We start from the raw sequence: 18,042 nt of genomic DNA on the forward strand, positions 1-18,042 counted from the left end.
GAAACTGCATTTTGGAAACTTTTCTTGAATGTATTAAAACTGTATTGAAAATAAACACAATTATTAAGATGAAGGTAAAATAAAAAGATGAATGCGATGAAAAAAGCAATGTAATAGTCACTTTAAAAAAAAAGACATAAGTGATTTTCAACACAAAGCATATTTTTCAATTGATATATTTTTTTTATTTTCTTCATAACTGAGTGATATTTACATGTTTTTTTATTGCATATGAAAGTCTTTCAAGCATCATGCGTTTTATTTTGCAAAACATTGGAACCGACGTTAAATTTTCCTTATAAAATATATATAAAAAACATTGAAATTCCACTGGCATCAAAAATATGCATTTTCATGCAAAAATAATATCAAATTCGGACTCAGCGTCCCAAAATTACATAAAAACCATGTATTTTCCATGATTCAAATAGATTTTTTTGCTAGGCCAGCATTTGTATGGAGTCGCCCCACTGTGCCCTGGGGGTACTCGGAGGCCTTCAGGGGGTACGCGAAAGAAAAATCAGTAATGCCGGACAAAGCAATTTCTCTTTATAATACTTCATTGATTGTTCAATTTTGCCTTTAAAACATGACTGTAGCAATCAAACAAACCTTAGTTCAATTTGAAACCTGAACTAGACTACTACAACATGATCTACCACTATTTTCTCCCACTCTGCGAGAACATTCCAAACCACGGGGTACAATCGATATGGAAAATATCGCCAAGGGGTACGCGGACAAAAAAGGTTGAGAACCGCTGCTTTAGAGCTCCTAATCGCTCAGGGTCATTGGCTGTCGGGAACCACACTTCTGAACGGAATAGCTTCACTGTTTTTCGCTATTGTGCATTTAAATAAAAAATATCAGAACGTCGCTGATGAACTGGCAGTCAGGCTCACTTCCGATGTTTATTTTTGTTTCCGCAACACTGCAACCATCTCAGCCGCCATTGCGCTGTCAGTCCGGCTTACAAAAACAAATACATTGAAATCATTCGCGCAGTTCATGTAAAGTCGGAAGAATGTTTGGAAGTCGGTCCGACTTCCGAACTTTAATTTAGTGCTGGCGCCACAATATCACGGTTAGAGTTCGAGTAATTTTTTTTCTGCTGGCTAAAGGGTTACTATGATTGATGCCGCATCGGTAATTTTGTCAGTGCGTGTAAAGGTAAAGCCAAGAAAAAAAGGCAATTTTAATGCATTTTTCTAATGGAAACGTTATGACTCAACAGTCTTCTCGAAAAAAGTCTCCATCCAAAAGATAAGATAAGGTTTATACTAACAGCCGTGAATGTCTCACATATATAGTTCTTGAAGTTTTCAAAATCGAAATTTTGTTCGATAGTAAATCTCTTAGAAATGCATGAAACGTTGAGATCTGATGTTATCTAATCAAAACATTGTTTAAAATACTACAAGGTTTACAGCCCTAGAGCTGCATGAAATGGCGACGTGGGACTAGAGACAGTGGTAATTCGCGGCAAAAAAGTTGAAAATTCGCGGGTGGCAAAATAGAAAATATTCAAATTTCGCGGCAACTCGTTCTTTATAAAACGCCAAATAAAGTGCACTTTTTTGGTAAAAACAATAAAAAAAACTGTTTTATTGAATTTAATATACGGTAATTTATCTGTACGCTTCATGATTTCTTTGCAGTACGAACTACTGTGTCAAATGGTATTCAATCATATTTTGGTGTTGGCAGGCACGTATTATTCCAGTTATTCTGACTCACGCTGCATTCCGCATCTACCGAGTTTCCAGGAATCGATAAATATTTATTTGCCAGTCGGAAAAGTTAAAAAAAACGTCCTCGCTTCGAATACTTACCAAAATTATTAAAATGCAAAAATGCTTGCTACTTGTTCTAAGTAGGTATATCTTGCAACTTCGATTTTGCGCACTCGAAAATTATATCATGCAGGTCCCCAATCGCCAAAGTCTTTGCTCAAAAATGATCTAGTAACTGAACCGTCCGAAAACAATTCAACTCAGACTGACAAAATCTCGTTGTGAGAGAGCAGTAGTACTATTCCATCTTATTGTTTGCGTAGGAAAAGGATCTTTAGATTTGTTCGTGTTGTTGGTTTTCGCGGCATTTCGCGGATTTTTGATAATTTCGCGGCCGATGCTGGATTTCGCGGAATTCACGGCTTCCGCGAAATCGCGATTTACCACTGTCCCTACGTGGGACTAAACACAATAATAAGAAGGATTTTTAGTTACAAAGGTTAAAAAGTCCGCACACAGAATCAATTCGTTTTTTGCAGTGACTCGCGTGCTTTTACTCTCAGCCTCTTTTTGATTTTCTTAGTAATATAAGCAATATATCCAACAACAATAAAAACATATATTTGACAACGCAAAAGCGTATCGTTGTTGTTGAAGAAGCACCAAGATTTTCTCGTAATGCGTCTAGGTCAGAATTAATTCTATTTTCCCAAAAACCAAATCCAACAATACTCACGTTATCATAATTAATGGTTTTGTCTTATTTAACTCTGATTGAATCAAATTTATTTTTTTAATTATTTTTTGCTCGACGAGTTCTTTTTATTTGCCAACAATTACATTCATTGTACAGGTCGGACTCGATTATCCAGAGACTCGATTATCCGGGGGCTCGATTATCCGGAGAAAATGGTTTGATTATCCCGAGTATTTTTTGTTTCTGTATATCTATAACGTACTTTTATCTTCCGGGTCATTGGGAGGTTCAGGGTTGTTCATAATTGTAGCGATACAAGCCCCGTTCCGCTTAGCCAGTTCGTTTTTGGCAGCTTTCTCGTCGTTCCTTCAACCAATTCTTACTCAATAACCTCCAAAATCAAGGTATTATGGTTTTTTGTTGCCAATAAAGACAACCGCTATTGGTAAACCGGTTTCGGAATTATGGTAGGAACATATTCCTGTAATATAATGGCCATGATCATTGCAGTACTTAGAATCACAAGCAGGCCTGTCCCGGTTCTGTTCCGGATACTCTCGGATTATTGAACCAAAACTCATCAAGCGAAAATAATAACGACTTGAAATCCGCAAAGTAGTCCATATCGAGCGCCTAGGTCGTTAGTGTTTGTTTTTACATCTTCGAGATAGTCAATATAACATTATTTATATACAACATGTATAACATACGCCGACAAACAGTCGAAAGACAATTTTTAATTTTTTCGTCGGCACATGCATTGTATACAATTTATTATAATAGAAAACTCACTGTTCTAGATGATAGATATTAAAAATGTAAATAAAAAAAATGGCTCGATTATCCAGAAGGTTCGATTATCCGGAGCGAATTGTTTTTCAAAACTCCGGATAATCGAGTCCGACCTGTATTACGAATTACTCTTTCCATAATTATAACCATATTCATGAGATAAATTTTTGCTCATTAAGGGACGATTCATTTATGATGTCACGCAAAATTTGGAAAAAAATAACTCCCTCCCTCCCCCTTGTCACAAGCTGTCACAACTTCCTTGACCCCCCCTTAATTACGTTACGGCAAAAAATCTCTGGGATCACGCCTTCCATCGCATGAGGAAGTAAAGCCGTTGGCGCCGGTCCGTTAATCAACGGGTCGTAAGTTAGGGTCCTGGGTGGAGCCGCCTCCCTGGGCGTCGGTGATTATCTCAACATAAGTTTTTATTTTTTTTTTGAGTTTAAATGTGATGTCACACTCAAGATAACCCCCCCTCTCCCATATGTCACAAAATGTCACAATAATTGAAACCCCCTCCCCCCCCTAAACGCGTGACATCATTAATGGATGGTCCCTTATCAGCAACAGCATTGCAGTTTTTCTTCATTGCACACGAATAGAAGTCGTGTACCTCTGTAGCTATAGAAGACGGACGAGTGATCAGCGGCATTCTGCTTCACTTTTACTGTACGGTTCTGTTATTTCTACCTGAATGTTTTCTTTCAAGACATCACTTTTTATTACGCTTCAACAGCAGGTTTGGAAATTGCTCAGGAAAAAGAGTTGTTTCAAGGTTTCGAGACCTCAAATTAGTCTAAGTTCATGGAAGCAAACATGAATTGACCTATTGGGACGGGGAGACTCTGTCAATTTTTCTCTTGATATTGATAAAAAGAATATCACGGAATGGTTGGTGTCTATTCATGTCTACTGTGCTAGGAATGCCCGCATGTGATTGTTGCATTGTTCGAGTCAACATTCGAAAATATTTGATCGTTTAGAAAAAAAATCGGATATGAAGAAGAACATGAAAGACATTAAGAAGGATTTTTTTTCATAAGGATTTGGCAGGTATGATCAAAATCTATCACCATTGAATATGTACACGCTTATTTCAGAATAAACGCGTTTTTCTTCATGCGGATATTTATACGCGTTACGTATCCGTCGCGTAAAAATTCACTTTAGTGCATTTTTAATTTTTCCAGATCGAAGCAAGCTGTGATCAAGAACGGACGTGAAAATGTTTCTCGTCGGAATTTTTTCATCGTTTTTTCAAGTTTTTATAAGTTATATATTTTCTATCTGGAAAAGTGATGTGTCTACGTTCATTGAATGAAGGCCGCTGTTGTTTCGGTGTGAATTCCGAGTGTTTGATTTGAATCGCGATGAAGTGTTCCGAGGATTGTCGAGTACGGTTGGGGATAGTGCAATAATGTCGACGTATTTTATTTAGCCTTCCCGTCGTGTAATCGTTATATTTTAAGTGCAAAGGGTGGAGTAAAAGGTAATACGAAATGTGGCGGTTTCGTATTATCGGTGAGAGTGACGTCAATGTTGAAATCCGTGAAAGATTCGTGCAATTTTGTGGCTAATTTGTGAGAGCTGCATTTCTTTTTCGGTGGCGGAGCACGTTTCCCGCTAGCCCTTGCCTTGTCATAAGTGTGTGTGTGAGTAAGCGCAAGGTGAACAAGGAAAAGCGAGAGAAGTGCGAGTGCAGGATGACCGTTGCTTTTGCGTGCGGCACTTTCTCGCACTAGCATGATAGTTCAGAGAGGACGCGGGAATTAAAGGATAAGTATTAGTGTTGGTCAACCCGGTGGCATCACTGACGTTTACGTACAACATAAGTGAAGCCAGCATTAGCTGGATCACTGGATCAATTTTACATGCAATTTGACAGGTGATTCATCGAAACAAGAAAAAAAGCATTGTTCATACGTGCACACAGTGTCGGTGTTCAGCGGCAGTGTACTTACGTGTTGTTTTCGGATGATATGTTTATTACACATAACGTCGAGAGGTTTACTTGATAAAACAAAAAATAAATGCGTTGCATTGTTATAGAATGTACACAACGTTTGCTCTCGCCGATTGCGAATGGCGGTGTTTCTTGCAGGTAGCTGGCAAACGTGCGATGACTTAAAGAATACAATCTCAATGTATGTGTAAAAGAGAAAGCGTATCAATGACTGTGTGTTTCAAATTTACAAAGCTAAGCCAAGCTAATTTTATTATTTAAATTGATTCAAGCCGCGTAACTCTCTACAACATATATTATGCTTTCCTCGTCACGCTTACACTGCTGTGTGAACAAACCTTCAAGAACATAAATGAGACTAGCGCCACTGTCTTTCACGGCAGCTTCAGGAAACAAGACCGATGCCACCGGGTTGGTGTTGGTGACGTTTTGCCTGTGTTTTTTGTTTGATTTGCATGGCAAAAGGGAACCAATGTTTTTTTTTTGTTTTTTTTTTCTCTCTGCTTTCATTTTGAGCAGTTTTATGCCCTTGTTTTATGATTTTTCTAGCTTTTGAGTAAATACTGAAACACATAGACAATTTTTAATTTAAATCAGTAGAAATCTTGTCGGTTAGCATGGCAAATAAATTTTGATTGCGATTATTTTGGCATTTTGTTGAATCTAATTAGTACTCGGTCTTGTTAGATATGCATATTTGCATTTTTTTAAATTTTCTAGCTATGAATGCATGAAACTTTGCCAGTTTTTCATACTCAGTAGGTATCTTCGCTTCATTATTCAAGAAGTAAGTGGTAATCAACGCGAAATACCGTGTCTCCGCGTATGCGTCGGTAAGAGGGAATAGAGCGGTCGCGCATAACTTTCCGGGGTAAACGTGTTTTCGGCCCAGGTGAGCTTTGCTCGAATATGGATTTTCGGTGTGTTGTGACTTCCGAGGTGTACCAAACCATTTATTCGCAGACTGTCCACCCGTAGGTTCTATTCCAGCACGCAGTGATTCGGAGTAGGTTCCGTTCGTTCGATAAATATCGTAAATAATTAATCGCGACAAAAAATCGTAATTAATCGGCACCAAATATCGCAATTATTTGCAATTAATATCAGGATTATACGCGACTCGTCTGTCAACGCACACATCCCTTTTTTTCTTTTTCTTTCTTTTTTCGTTCGTTTCAAACGGCGATGGCCAAGCAAATAGGCCGTTTTTGAAGTTCTCTTGCTGACCGCTTGCAGTATGTGTTGAGGGCCTATATATTTAATTTTTTCTTGTTTTTGGTTAATGCATATATGGTTGCTTCGTAACATTGTGTAGTCAGCTGAGATAAATCAATGAGAGATACGTTTCGGTAGTTGCATAATGACTTCATAAACAGATTTTAGAACATTTGAGTCTGTCTTGATTAGGTTATAGGTCCGGTATCCTTGCGTGAGCTTTATTTTTGCGGTGTTACATCATCAACCGGAATGAGTTCGGATCGCGTTATGATTTTCGTAAAAGATATAATGAACTCGTACGCGCGATATTTGGTATTATGAACCCGGTATTAGAACTCAGCGCATCGTTTACCAAAACGAAATCTGCTTCAAACCTTACCCTTTTCTCCAACATCCCAGTGATTTCTCGTGGAAGTGCAGAGGTGTTCTCGGCTTCCAATAAAGCGAGTATCACGTCAACATATTCCTATACACACTCCTTCTTTGACCTGCATTCGGATGCGGCCGGCGCTGGTATTGCCTAATATAAAGATTAAGGTCACCAGTTTTTACACATTGAGGATGAATGTTAATCCCAAGCATCATCTATTAGTTCTCTGTGTAATTACAGCTGATCTGGCAATAACGGAGTAGCAACCGCGGGCGGTCAATCATGCTCATGCTCATGCTCTTAGTGCATTTTTAATTTTTCCAATATAATTTTTCTTTTTTATCTGCTTCGAAAAGCTGCCGTTCAAAAATTACGTAAGCAAATAGGGGGGTTGGGGGTGGATGTGCAATTTTCTTACGTTATCTTTCAAGGGAGGGAGGAGGGTGAATTGATTATCTTGCGTAAGAAAAACGTTGTTAATGAAGCTGTTCAAATAACCATGTTCATGAAAGTATGGACGGTAAAATTCATAAAAAGAAAATTACGGAAAGACGATTAACTCGAATTAAGGACAGAAGAGTAAACAAAGAATTGTGCTTGCTTCAGGAAGATAAAACTTAAATAAAAATCTCTATTTGCTGGCAGTAAGATTTTACTAGGGGGGAGGGGGTATGAAAAAATCTTACGATGTCTTACAAGCGAGGGATACGGGGGTTGAAAAAGTGGGAAAATATGCTTACGTAATTATTGAACGGCCCCCTAGTAATTAACGAGGAACAAAGAAATTCGGACTGGAACAATTGACACAGACCCACGTGCTAAAACGGACTAAAGATTGGAAATTAGCGACTAAGAACCACCGATCTCTCAGTTAACAAGGGAGCACACGAGTGCTCTCCGAAGTGTTGAAATCCTGCAGAATCGACTTCGTAGCACTGTAGGAGGTGTGCTGAATGAGCACAATGGTATGTATGTTTCGGAATGGTCATGCCATCTACCAGAGCTACAACAACACACATGAACTGGAGACAGCTTTTATAGTGATGGGCGCAAACGGGTGATTGGCCGGTTCTTCAACATCAACATCATAAACGTGCACAGCCCTCACCTCGGAAGTACCGAAGACGACAAGGATGAATTCTACGCGCTACGCATGTACCACTTTTGCACTCAACGGCTCAACTATCGTGCGATCACTGTCTTGAATGCCGCCTACAAAGTGCTATCCCATATCATTTTCCGCTGACTCTCATCGCTTGTGAATAGATTTGTGGGAAGTTATCAGGCGGGCTTCGTGGAACAACGGTCTACGACGAACCAAATCTTTACCATATGGCAGATCCTTCAGAAATGCCGTGAATACAGAACCCCCACGCACCACCTATTCATCAACTTCAAATCCGCGTATGACACTATCGACCGAAAAAAACTATGGAAGGTCATGGACGAAAACGGCTTTCCGGGGAAGCTGAGTAGACTGATAAAGGCTACGGTGGATGGGACGCAGTGCTGTGTGCGGATTTCGCGTGGATTGTCGGGTCCATTTGAATCCCGCTTCGACAGGGTGGTGGTCTCTCCTGCTTGCTACATTGCACTACAGGGTGTAATGAATCGAGCGAACCTCAACATGCGGGGTAAGATATTCAACAAATCCAGTCAATTAGTTTGCTTTACTAATGACATGGACATTGCCGGCAAAACAACTGCGGCGGTGGCAATGCAGTGCACCAGCCTAAAATGGGAAGCGGCGAGGATTGGGTTGCAGGTAAATCCGTTTTGAACCAAGTATATGCTAGCCGGCGGATCCAAAGCCGACCGACAACGATCGACGGCGATGAGTTCAAAGTTGTCGACGAGTTTGTCCATCTTGGCTCACGAAGTGTAACATGTATAAGGCGCTCATAAGACCTGTACCTGTTGTTCTCCAGAGGCGTGGAACGTGGAAAATGTTCGAGGAGGACCCAGGTGCTCGAAGTTTTCGAACAATGGGTACTAAGGGCAATCTTTGGCAGCGTGCAGCGCACCGAAATATGGAGGCGACCTCCCAGCCGTTCGAGACCAGCCATGGCAAATAATGCACGACTACGGTTTTCCGGATGAACTGACGCGACTTGGGTTGAGTGATTTGTTACGCGTGTGTATCTGGGACACTCTCGAATCCTTCGAAGCGCGCAGAGGGTTGAGACAAGGAGATGGACTATTCTGCAGGTTGTTCAACATTGCTCGTGATGGTGTAATCCGACGAGCGTATATCGAAACGAGAGGAACGATTTTCTGCAAAGACAGTCAACTCATAGATCCTCGCACAAGATTGGCTTAGGCGTATGTATTTTGAGCTGCGGGCATTACTTGGAGAGATTCCCATTGCCCCCAAAGTAAAGCAAAGCTTTGGTGCTACATTCCGATTCGGAACTTGACCTTCTGTTTATTCATACACAGACTTCGCACCCGACTGTTTAGTGTACAGGACAATTACGGGGCTAGCGCTACGATCCTACTGACACTAACAGTTTCTCCCGAGCCGAGACTCGAACCTACGACGACTGGCTTGTTAGGCCAGCATCGTACCTCGAGGCCATCGGGAGATCCCATTGCCCCCACCAACCGAAAAAAAACAAAGGGCCCCAACGTGCTAGATGGCTAGACCAGGTTGAAGCGGATCTGCGAGTATCGACACGCATGAGAAATTGGCGACAAGTAGCCTAGGACCAAAGAGAGTGGAGGAAAATTCTTGATATTCCATTTTTTAAGCTTTCGTTCCTTAATCGGAAGTCAATCACAACGACCCTGACTCGTATCGTTATACAATTATTAATGTATTTTTGTTCCGTTTTCCCGAATCAACCAAAATTGCCTATTGTTTGATAATATCAGCATTATTTAGATTGATAAAACAGAAAATTTTATTGTCATGAACCATATGATTGATTTTTTACTTTATTAGATTAACTTATACTAAACATATTTGATACCGCGTAAAAATAATCTTCCAAATCGCATAAAAATAATCCGCGTTATTTAAAAAAATCGCGTAAAAATAATTCGCGTTATTGTAATAAATCGCGTAAAAAAGCCGCTTAATAAAAACCGCATAAAAAACCCACGGAAAAAACAGTGTATTTCGGAATGGTAACCTACTAAAGTAAGACGTAATGTAACGTCAGAAGAGTTTGATTGTCTTCTTTCCAAACCGCAACACGATACAACGTTTTATTTTGTTGAGTGGCTGAAATCTTCATTAGTCGACTTCTATTATTTGCCAACATGAAATGAGATTCATGTTTTGAACAACTGTATTATACAGGGTGAGGAATAATTATCCGTGTTTTTTATTTCAGTGTATAGCTAAGATTTGACAGATGTTGAAATGAGCTTCTATGCAATTTTTAACCCTGGCTATGTGTAAACAAAACCACGGAATCTCCTGTGAAACAGTGTGCATTAAGTGTCATGATAAAGTCAAGTCCATTACGCAGAGCGGTGACCGAGTTCTGTATCGCTAGTATGTTAAAAATGCTTAGCCTATACAAACCCTTAGAGACGCTATAAAACGTTATAATGAGCTGGGAAATTTAGAGGACCGTTCAGGTAAAGGCAGAAAAAGAACCGCTAGGACCCCCGGGAACCGGATAATTATTCGTAATCGGATTAACCGTGATTCTAGAAGGCCAATTCGCGCAGAATGAAAATTGACCCGAAATCTATACGAAGTATTCTTTACAAGGATTTAGGATTACGTTGTTATAAATTTTAAAAAAATCATTACCTAAATGACAGGATGAAAGAAAATCGGTACCGAAAATCGAAGATTCTGCTGAAAGAATTTATAGTTGGACGCCATCGCACAATTTTATTCACCAATAAGAAAATTTTTCACTGTAGAGCAATTTCATAACCACCAAAATGACCGTCAGCTTTTGCCTAAAGGCTCTAAAGGCGTATGAACGTAGCTCGATCACATCATTCAGTTTCGGTGATGAATTGGGCGGGAATTTCGGCTACCGGTAAAATCCCCTTAATATTCATTGAAAAGGGTGTAAAAATCAACCAATTTGTTTACCAAAAGCTTTTAACCGACACAGTGGCACCTTGAGCACGTGTACATTCCGGTTAAACTAAATGGACATTACAACAAGATTGGGCTCCGTGGAGCGAAAAAAACACTGGAACTCTGTAGCAGACATCTAACTTTTACGAGATATTTAACTAAAGATAAATGGCCTTAAAACTCCCTATGTCCTATGGACTATTCCGTTTGGTATATTCTTGAATACAGAGCCTACACTATACCACACAAATCATTGGATCATTGAAAGCTAGTCTAACCAAAGCCTGGGATGCCATATCTGTGGAAGAATTATCGTCCCTCGTCGATAATTTCCCTAAACGGTTAAAGGCGTGCGTTGAAGCCAAGGGTGGACATTTCGAGTCCGTGATGTAAATATTACAAACCATGCTAATGTATCTACATTATTAAGTATAAATATGTTGTTGTTTAACCGTTATGTACTTAGCTGAAACTTATGGAATGCTCCTATCTAGCGGAAATAAACCATTTTCCATCATCAGACTGTTTATAGCAGCAGGGGGGTCGAAGCGGAAGGCTTCGAATTTTTTTACCCCATAAGTATTCGGCAGGGTACCCGGGTACCAACAAAATGGAAAACTTCTTGGTTTTTGATTTCTTGACCAATTTTCCATCTTGGCATGTCAAAAGATTGGAAAATCTGTCTACTTTTGAAATCCAAGACCGGAATAAACCGGTGACCACATCTGGTTCCTGTGAATCTGGATATTCGGGTGCATGTTCCGGTGAGACAAATTAATACAATTGTCAATAAAACCGACCAACATTGGTATCAAAATTCATGAAATCGCTCCAGGAGTTGATATTCATTAATTTTGAGTCCATCTGATAAGTTGTTCGAAATGGCCATTTCGGAGCAGATTTCCGATCTTGAACATGGTCCCAAAGATCCGGATTTACGGGAACCATATGGAGACCAATGGCTCTTTAGGTCATGTATAATAAAAACAGACAAATTTTCCAATCTTTTGACGGATCAAGATCAAAAATCGGTCAAGAATCGAAGAAGTACGAATTATTTTTTTTTGATGGGTAACCCCCGGATACCCTGCCGAGTACTTACGTGTGTTAAAATTGCCGAGCACATAACGGTTAATATTGAAAGAATAAAGTTATGACTAAAACATTGAACACAGATAATTTTTCCTCACGCTGTATACGGAATTAAATCTCTTCACGTCTTGCAAAACTGGGGAAATAACATAACCATAAAAAGCGGTGCCAATCACAACATAAATATGAATAAACATCGTGGACAAAAATGAGGCAATGCTAGTAATGCTCGTAATATAAATGTAATGTTATGTAATATTTCGTCAACCTTGCGGTCGTGGCTTTGCACATAACTTTTCTGATTGTTACTAAAAATCAAGACATGCTTCCTGAAAACATTTTTTTAAGGGAGTCTTACACAAATTAGTGTCGAATAACTCGTCACAACTTTTTGGGTACCAAATCAATCATATTATAATGATAGTATAAAAATTACACAGCATAAAATCACCTATCAAACTAATGCATATAATAGAATAAAATGGACAAGCTGAAACACTTTTTGTTACTTCCAATTTTCATTCTCTGCAACGCTTTATCACCATCAGCCAATTTGGTACAGCGTAAATTGATCACAGCGACACTCTGCACTGATGCTCCACTCTTAACCTATAAAGTTAATAAGAAGTTACCTCTCAGGTAACAACTAATAATACGGTCAGCCATCGCCAAATTACAACCCCTCGAAAGAAACCACGGAATGGAATATTTTTAATAGCATAATTTAGTGTGCCCCCCCCCTCGGTATATAACCACAGCAAAAATCGAATATTCAACCAATAATTAAAACCCTTCCAAGTCTTCTTCGATTACGTATAGCGCTCAGCTCAACCGAAACACTGACGACCTGGGCTGGCCATCGAACGACACGTTATTAATGAATTTGCCGAATAAAACTTGTTTACGTTCGTTAATCGTAAAATTAAGCAACACTCTGCGCATTGTGGTGTCGCAGTCGGGGGAGGAGGGGGGTGGGGGTGATAGCTGGTAGGTGCGAACCGAAACCGTCGAAACCGGTCCTGGATTTACTTGTCTTGCTTCGTAAAATGCTTGCCGCCGTCACTTCTTCACCAGCTTGCCGCCAGCATCGGAACAACAGAACGCCTCGTCTGCCGCATCCTGCGAGATCTCAAGATGGTCTGTAATTTTGACCACTTTACTTCTGCTGAATGCCCCGCAGGATTTTGGTGGTGGTGGACCGCAAATAACAGCAGGCTACGAAATTGCATGCCTTTCCATTCTCGGGATGACCAAACACACAAAGGACCTCCGCGCGCCTGCCCCGGGGAGATTCTTGATGGAGAGGCATCAATTATCTTCCTCGATGGACCCACTGTGCACTGTTAAGGTAAAGCCGAAACGGGCAGCAACATTGTCAATTCGTCATCATCATCATCACAAAAGAAGCAAAGAATGAACCAACAGCAGCCGTAATCACTTGACCATTGCACGGTGAAGAGAGAGGGTGTCAAACCTTAAAGATTGATCGTCATTTTGCACCTTCCCTTTTTTGATGTGTGTACTGCAGAAGCTGACCCGACTGTTTTCGAAATCAACGGTCCATCTCTTCGGCATGTGCTGCTGCTGCTGGTCTCTCGTTCTGCGTTCATCCGCCCAGCAGAACACGAGCTCTAGCGGCGAGAATTGATTGCTCAAAAGTTAATGGGATCTTTTCGTGAAGTTGTTTGCATTTTAAGTACCCCCAGAATCGGCTGTCTTCGAATGGACCGAAATGAAGAACAGAATAACCCGGAAAAAGAAGGCTTTAATCGCAACAACTCCAGCTCCGGTGTCTATCCAATAAGGACAACTTTTTCGATGTGATGTTATCAAAGCTTCTAACCACAGCTTTGTTCTCGAATGTTCTAGATCTGACAACGGCAACGACCGCGCAAATTCTTTCCAGTCGAGTGCTCCGTCGTAGTTTTGCTCTTCAAACAAGTTAATCCTATTAATTTTATCCCGATCGAATCACCAGAGCTAACTGACCGTGCGCGGAGTGGCCGGAGGAGCAGCCTTGACAATTAAATACTTGATTGCGTACCGTGTCTGCTTAGTTTTCGGTGGTCCACCTCTAGAGCACTCTGGTTTCTCCGTGATGCATAAAACATGAGCGATATTTGTAACAGGTCTTCCTAGGTTTTTGCGTTCTCAATGAACAGCAAAGCATCTAGCGAAATAATATTTATTAGACAGCGAACTGGTTAAAAATTTATGAGCTACGATTTAGCTGGTTCGGTGTGTATTTTTCGAACAAGCTGACTTAGAGTTCTATGAATAATAATGTGCTCTGAAAGCACCCGATCTCGAATCCAAATGACCAAAATCGCGACTATGAAACTTATGCTATCAGTATCGAATACGATGATTTTACGTAGAGGAATGAAACATAATGAACTTCATGGGAATTAAACCATTTTAATAATTTATGAAGTCATTTTGCAGAATCTAAAAAGTTGTACAACTGTGGAGATTTATTGCTTGGTTTTACAACATCCTAATCACTAAATAGTTGTTACACAGAAGTACGAGGATATAGTTCGGTAAAGATTTTTTACTTACCACATAAATGGAAACCGAATGAACAAAAATATGTTTTATTTGAGGTTATATTAATGAAAAGAATATTATTATTATTTATCAAGTATAGAACAACAATTGACAACACTACTTCTGAACTGAAACAAAAATATCCAAATTTTATAGACGAATAATTTTTTAAAAACATACTCGAATTCGTTAAAAAACTAAGTATTTCTAGAAATATTTTTGGCTATACAGATTTGAATAAAGCTATGAGCTTTGACCGAAACAAAGAAATTTTAGGTTGTTTGCTGTTAATGCTGTATCTGATGTAAAAATAGTAAAGAAGTGAGTTAATAACTTTGAGGTTTGAGAATCTATTCCTAGAAAAAATAAATGCATTTAAAAAAAATGTTTTTATGATGTTTGAGGACATCCAAGTAACTGACAACACTTCCAAACAAAATTTGTATTTTTTTTTTCGAATTCCTTGGCTTTTTTTCATCATAGCTACATTCAGAATGTCGATTTGGATGTTAATTAAGAGATATTCGCGAATTAACAAGAGAACTTATAAGCAAAATAAAATTTTACTTTATTCCTCAAAAATGCTGTAGCGCGCATGTTTTGCTTATAATACCTCTGATGTTCGTGTTTCTGAGTTCGAATGTTTTTCCTGTAGAATGTTTTCAAGAACACGAAAAAATTGTCGAATTGGAAAACAATATATACTCATTTGCCGAAATATGCGTTTTAATCTTTCGAATACAAAAATAGCATATCGAAATTGATAAATTTTTGGATTCTTTGGCTGGTTTTCCTCAAAAATCATGTTCTGTTTATTTCTAAGCCTCATGGTTTTTCAGTCATAATAAGGAAAAAGTTCAAAATTTTTATCAAAAAGGGTCAAGGTGCCGTGAGATCCGGGGTAGGTCTCTAAGACTTCAGTTTACACTGATGAAGTATTTGTTTCATTCTTTTTATACTGTTTCTTTGCCATTTCATCAATTCTTGATGTGAACCAGTTTCTAATGAACTTTTTTTCCATATTCAGATTTTTTTTTTCATTTAAATTTCCTGTTATTTTTTAATTTGTTAATTTTTTTTATTTATCATGTTTTCTAAACTTGTTTCAAACGTTTTATTTTAGTTTTCATAATTAAATTTATTTATTTTTCTCTTCTATTCTCGTGTGTTTTATCATACCTAAAGTTCTCCTTTTTTCTTTCTGTTGTAAGAATTAATAATAATTTAGTTTCAATATCTTTTAGCTTTCTTTGCTTTTTCTCCATTTATTGTTTTATTTCTCTACTTTTATTCAGTCATTTCATTATTGAATATTGAGAATAGGTTATGTTTCCATTGAATTCTACTTTTTCTTTTGTGTTTTTTTTTTCAAGGTGGCGGGAAAACCTGCTTACAGTCATCTGAGAAGACCCTAGTTACCTGATAAACGTAAGCTTGACCTTAACCATGACCCCAAACAGGTTCAAAGATCGCTTTGAGGTAATGGTGCAGTCTCAAACTCTGCCCACCGCCTGTTGCTCTGGATTACTATTATTCACAAAAGTGACCTTCGTCTTTTGGTTCGTTAACTCCAGTTTTCTGGATTGCATCCATTCCTTCTGATCTTCCTCCGTTGTTCAACGACACCGGAACATGGATGCTCCAAAGCGCGAGCGCTATGGAATCCCATCTGGAGCTATTGAACGCAGTCGTCACGTCAAGCATAACGATTACGCAAAAGAAATGCCCCTTCTTTTGAGCTGAACTACCACCTCCGCTGTCTTGGTGAGGGAGAGAATAGCATCCAGTGTGGACCTACCTTTCCGACACCCGAACTGGTTACTTACCAGACCATTTACACCCTCTGTGTACTTCACCAGTCTTATGAGGATAATTCTCACAAGCATTCTGCCTGCAGTGTCCAGCAGACAGATGGGTCTCTATGCTAATGGGTTCCCTGACGGTTTCCTAGCCTTTAGCAGTAGGACCAACTTTTGTCGGTTCCACTTTTCCGAAATGAGGCAATCATCCAGGCACTTCTGCATAACTTCCTGAAACCGCCCGGTGGCCACTTTGATGGTCGTCATCGTCTAGCCGCCAGTTTGTAATCAGTCTGGGCTGGAGAGCGTCACGCCGGTGACTGACTCCACACCATTTCTGCTAAAGTACTTTTGAACCCAACGTTGGCCAGGTCAAGGTTGAGCTTTGTCAAAACTTCCAACAAGATCTGAGCCCTCTGGTTGATACAGCGATTTTCCCACTCAACAGCTGAAGTGTTGAAGACACACGCCACCACCAACGACGTTAAGCTTGTCAGCTCCATGGTTGCAAGGCTGACCGTCTGAGCGAACCTTTCGATAGACCAACGTGGCGAAGCGTAGCAGCAGCAGTAGAACACTTTGTTCACCTTGGTAACAGCGTATCCTTCGTTTGAGGTTGAGACAAACTCCTAACCTGAGAACCTGCTCGTCGTCCACTATACTGGACCATACTGGACTCATCCGCGACCCAGTTATCTTTTCCGGGAGAGATAGGTTCAGGTTCAGTAATGTCACCTTTACGTCCCACAGTGGTCGGAAGCCGGAAAAAACCTCAATTTTTCATGTCAATATTTTTGATGTTTTGCATTTTTCCGAAGCTTCTCAAAGTGTAAATGACCTTTTCCCAAGTTTCATGACAATCGGTTGAGATATCAATTTTTAATCGCACTTTGAATGTTGCTATATCAGGCAATTTCGATGATTTTCATGTTTGAAATCACAATTTTTAGCTCAACTTCAAACACCTGAAACTTCCTCAGTTTTGATCCGATTTTGACTCAACAAGTTTCATTTCGAAGGGAAATTTGTGTACTTTTTGGATGATTTTCAAGATTTTCCAAAAATATAACCATTTTCTCAATCGAGGTAAAACAGGGAAGCTAAAAAATCATGTATTTCTTATTTCATTCCTACCGCACAATCTTGTGAAACAGTTCGGAACGATCGGATAACCAACATTCAATGGGAAATTTATTGTACTTTTCAGATTTTTGGGTCCCGTTTTGCAAATCGTTGCTCATAGGGAGATATTTTGAAAATAAAACTATGGAGACGTATGGTGGTCAGTTGTAAAATATTCAATTTCGTATATTTAAACAACATGATTGACTGGGAAGTATACATGAAGTTTTTTCCAGAAGTTTCAAGCATTTTTATATGAACTTGTAAACCGCTTTCAGTACTGCAAGATGTATAAAGAGAGAATGAATTGAATTGATGAGAAAAACATATCGTTTTTATATTTTCAATGACGTTGAAATTAACTACAATACTAGCTCATAATTTTCCTTAAAAGACCTTTAACTTTTTGCAGAAAGATCTGGAATTGGTCAAACGGCCTAGAAGCTAAAAAATTATCAAAATAAAATAAATTGAATTATGATGATTCTCGCACCACCCTCATTCAGAAAGGAGTACCCTAAGAACCAAACAAAAAAATGCGATTCTAAAGTTTTTCGAAGAAGAACAAGTGTGGGAACCACCCTAATATTCATCTGAGTACCTATATTCTTCCCGTCGCTTCTATGTCGCTCTTCTCATCGCTCTTAAGTTCCGA

The sequence above is a fragment of the Wyeomyia smithii genome, chromosome 2 (genome assembly GCF_029784165.1).
Source record: "Wyeomyia smithii strain HCP4-BCI-WySm-NY-G18 chromosome 2, ASM2978416v1, whole genome shotgun sequence".
NCBI lineage: Eukaryota > Metazoa > Arthropoda > Insecta > Diptera > Culicidae > Wyeomyia > Wyeomyia smithii.